This window comes from Nanorana parkeri, unplaced genomic scaffold, assembly GCF_000935625.1.
Source record: "Nanorana parkeri isolate BGI_ZX_2015 unplaced genomic scaffold, ASM93562v1 scaffold1349, whole genome shotgun sequence".
NCBI lineage: Eukaryota > Metazoa > Chordata > Amphibia > Anura > Dicroglossidae > Nanorana > Nanorana parkeri.
Genome location: NW_017307617.1, coordinates 434,098 through 439,141, shown reverse-complemented (window position 1 = coordinate 439,141; position 5,044 = coordinate 434,098).

Below are 5,044 nucleotides of genomic sequence, written 5' to 3'. Positions count from 1 at the left end.
GGCCACCAGTACAAGTGCAGGACAGCACTACGGGAAGGAACTGTGGGTCAGAATTATTCATGTGAAGAGGGGAAGCCGGGGAGGCTATTCTTGTGTTTAAGTTGTTAGCAGTGCATGGATGTTATACTGTACCCAGGGGCGTATCCACCACAAGGCGTTTTAATTGGGTGGCAGGGGGGTGGGGAAAAACGCTGCCCCCCAAATAAGTGAGGCAAGCTGGGCGCACAGAATCAGGCGGCTGCTGGTGGGGCCTGGCGGCGACCTGACAAGGGAGATACGGTCCATCTGGTGGAGGCTGCAGGCGGCTCCAGGCTGGGGGAAGAAGCGGCATGTCCTGGAGGCAGGCTGGGGAGCTGCAGGGAAAGGGACCCTGCACAGCCCACCTGAGAGTCTCTGTGCAGGGTCTACGGTAGGGACTCTGGTGGGCTCTGCAGGGTCCATGGTGGTCTCAGCTTGAGACCCTGCAGAACCCACCTGAGACCCAGGTTTCCCTGCTGTGCTAATCGCGCAACCTGTCAGAAGCTGCATCCAGCGGTTGACAGGTTATGCAAAATATCCGAACAGGAAGGGGTGCAGAGTTTCGTCTTCCCATTGGTCAGCACGAAACCTAAATACACCGCTGACTGTACCACCCCCAGCGAGGGTATCCAAGGTGGATGTATGAACTTTCGTTTAAATAAAAGTGGACTACCAAGCCCTTAAAGGAGAACTAAGGGGTCAAGGCTTTTCCCCAAAGTTCTCCTAAGGGTAACGGGAGGGCACAAACTAGCGTCCTCCTGTCACCCTAGGCTCAGTATATAGGGAGCTACAGCTCGCGGTATACTGAGACGCCGCAGCCGGGACAGATCCCGCCAATACTGTATCCGCCCAGCTGCGTGAGTGACAGCTGGCTCTGCCTATCTAGAGACAGAGCCAGCTGTACCCGGCCCCTCCCCCGTCCGTTCCGCCAGTCGGCGCTGGAGGATTGGACAGGGGAGGGGGGGGGGACACCCGTGAGTGACAGTTACGGCTCTCTGCACGGATAGATCGAGAAGTGAGCGAGCGCCGGTATGTTTTCGCTCACTTCCCGATCTACTGAAAGCACAATGTTTAGAGCGCACTCCTGTAGGTCAGACACAACTCTGGAGATTAACTACTGGTGGTGTGCGAAACTCCTCATAACAGGGGGAGGGACCCTGTGCACCAATATCAAACAAACAAACTCTTCTTGGAGGAGCGCTACCACCTGGAATCACTTTTATGGGCAATGCTTGTACAGTGATGTAGGTGCAGCCGTCGCGGCCCGGCCTGGCCAGCCGAGTACGTGAACGGCTCCAATATTGCAGATATGTTCTAAGACCAGCTCAACATTTGACAACTAGAGGGATTTAACCATTCAGCCTAGCCCCTTTTCAGCCACTCACCTCTCATCTGCCAGATAGAAGGACCTGACCATCAGATCCTGAAGTGAAGATAAGGCAAGTTTTTGGGCAGAGTCTCCTATATCCTAACTGTAAGTCTATATCCTTTCCATTCTAGAAGACTGTTTTTCTACGCTTGTATTTGATACATGCATGATCCTACATCACTGTACAAGCATTGCCCATAAAAGTGATTCCAGGTGGTAGCGCTCCTCCAAGAAGAGTTTGTTTCCCGATCTACTGAGCCGACCTGTGACAGTCTCATTGTCACAGCTCAGATTATGAGGACGAGTGAAAATCCCTCTCCTCATAATTCTCCTTTTAACTTCCAGTGTAAGCGGGAATATCGCCCAGTACCAATCTGCTTGCATTGCATCCTTGCCCGGATTCCATATATCTACCAGTATTGCCTTCTACACGCTATAAATTAGTTCAAAAGATATATTAAAGGAGAACTATGGGGTCAGTGCTTTTCCCCATAGTTCTCCTTAGGGTAACGGGAGGACACAAACTAGCGTCCTCCCGTCACCCTAGGCTCAGTATATAGGGAGCTACAGCTCGCGGTATACAGAGACGCCGCAGCCGGAGCGGATCACGACTTCGCTTCTAATGATTTATATGCCCGACACCATAACTGGTAACATTTGTCTGTTCTGAATAATTACATTGCACGTCCTCTGCGTTTTGCCCTTTTTAGAAACATGTAAACTGATATAAAAATCGATAGAATGTTTCTATCTATCAGAGACTACCCGGCCCATTTCATTTCCTATCACCATTATGTATGCGGGCGGCTGCTGAATTTTTATAATTAAATGATATTGCCAAAAGTATTGGGACACCCCTCCAAATCATTGGGTTCCGATGTTCCAATCCCCTCCATGGCCCCCGGTGTATAGGATGAGGCACCTCGGCATGCAGACGCTTCTACAGACATTTGTGAAAGAATGTGACGCTCTCAGGAGCTCGGTGACTACAAGCGTGGTGCCGTGATAGGTTGTCACCTGTGCAATAAGTCCATCCGTGACATTTCCTGGCTAGTAAATATTCCGCGGTCACCTGTTAGCGGTATTATAACAAAGTGGGAGCGACTGGGAACAGTCTCTGGGCTGTCTGCATACGTTGCGCACGGAGCTGCAGCCACAACACCGTTCTCCTTTTTTAGCGGCCGCGGAGTATAAATATTTAACAATCCCCCCGCGCGGCTCTCCGGTATTAATCGATGGGTCGGAGATGTGCTGATTTAGGATAAAATAATACTTATTGTGGAACAATTCTCTCCCGAACAGCTAATGCATCTTTAAAACGTTACTTTTCCCAGACCAGGCGGGGGAATCGATGGCTCTCGTCTCATAAGTGGAATTGTATAGGCGCTCGATCTGTTATATGGTTTGGATCCGTCTCGTTTTATCGATCGCTACATCTGTATTCCTAATAATCTTATTGATGTATCGCTGACAATGTCTCCTCATAACGCAACCCTGGAACGCATTCAGAGGGGCGCCGCAGTTTGTTTAATTCATGCATTGTACGGCTGCAGCTGGTTTTTATGTATTGATGATCCTGTAGGTGTCTGCGGGGGGAAGCTGGATCCCCATCTGCACGGCCTCTACCTGCCAACCGATATCCGCTGCCTTTAATGGGTTGTAAATGGTGCCGTAGGGTCATTTAAAGGGACAGTCCACCTTTTGGAACAACAAAACTAGGTAACGCAGCGACATTAAAGAGGAACTCCTGGTATGCAAAAAAGTTAACCTTTGCACGGCAGCTGCCACCACACTGCGGGAGTTACCTGCTAGGAACACTATGTCTTGCTGCACTCCTTACCAAAACAACCCCAACTGGGTGGGTGCTTGTAGTGACCACGGTAGGCACCGTGTAAATCACAGAAAAAAGGAATAATGTCACCAGCACACTGGTTTTGTAAATCAATGATCCATTTTAATGGCACATTGCCATCCAATACAAGCGCTTTCGGGGCCGCAGGGGGTCCCCTTCATCAGGCTAGGGGCGCTAATCAAATATACTCGCCTGATCCTCTGTCTTGCCTAGCTGCTAGACCGGTCCCTCGTCTTCTAAGCCCTGATGGCATCATAATGTGTAAGGCCTCGTTCACACCATCCTCAGTGCGTTCCGGCCCGATTGTGACCGAACGCACTGGCTCGCATTGTGGCTGGCTCAGTTTGTTGTGGGAAGGGGGTGTGGCGGTCCATTGAAATGGCACCATAGATACTCCCTCTGGCTGCAATGCGATCGGCCGCACGGGAACGCAAGGCACATCAATGCCTGCAGTCCGGTGCAGCATTTTGTTGGTCTGGACCAGACCGCAGGCATTGATGTGCCTTGCGTTTCTGTGCGGCTGTGCCCCTCCCGCCCCACAATGAACTGAGCTTCAAGGCGGTGGCCCATTTAAGGACAGATAAGGTCTGACGGGTCTTTAGTGGAAGGAATCTCCGTTGTATGGATTGTTGTATTTTTTTTTAACTTATAAATATATCACAAATGATTCAGATGAAATAAAAGTACCGTCTCTTTAAATTCCATCCATAGAAAGTTACATTTTTCCATTCCTTTCCTGTAACTTTCGGCTGTCTGTTCATATCCCCTCTACAGTCCCTTCAGCCCTTGTTGAGCATAGAACCTCGCTTATTATATCTGCATCCCAGGCGTATCTGTCTGCTACAAAGACGATTTACCTTTCAGGTGGGAATACAAACCGAATGTTCATACGCAATCGCCAGACATGAAAGCTTTTCACAGTGACATGTGAAGGAATCGGAGGAGGACTGCTTGCACTCAGTGTCAGTCTGCGTCAGCAAAAGCCAATCGCGTATCCCCGCGCTTGGAGAGGAGGTATAATTAGGCCTTTATATTTGATGAGAATCTACTTCAATTATCTTATCTTCTTTTTCTTTTGTGACGCGGGGAACAGGAAAGGATCCAATCCGAAGCCCCGTGTCTGCTTATTATTTTGCCGTAGCTGTCACACTGCGGAAGAAATACCCCAAAACTCGCTGTGTACAGTACGTGTCTTATTAGCCAGGTGTCCTTAAAACTTTTTTGTAACTTTTTGTTACAATGCAGACAAATAGAGCGCAGGTTTGGGTAATATTTTCTATGTGCTTATTGTCTTCTGTCTATGATTTTGTGATGGAGCCAGGGGATGGTTCATTCAGATATATAGGCGCAGCGTCCCAATGTACATTAACCATCTGCATGAGCGTTGTATCCGTATAGTGTCAGGGAGGAAGGACGCATGCTTCATGTGGGTACCTGTCCAGCATTGACTTGTTGGATCCCGTGTGTTCTTATGGGACACTGTAACTCCATGGTTCTCAACTGGTGGATCATGACCCCATGTTCAGTGGGTCACCAAATGCCTTCCACTTTTCCAGGTGAGAGGCTCCACCTTTTGCAGCGCTGTCAGTTCTCGCACACCAAACAGCCATTTAAAATATGCTGCCCGGTGCCGAGCGTCAGCTTGAGGTAGGATGGGTACAACTCCCTCATGTGTCCTGTAGAGGAGCCTGAACCGGAGTGATGTCACATTCTGGCTCCCGGCACCTCTACAGGGCATGCAATGGGAGCTGTACAAGCATTGCACATTTGGATGGAGCTCCGTCACAGCACAGCAGCCCACACTG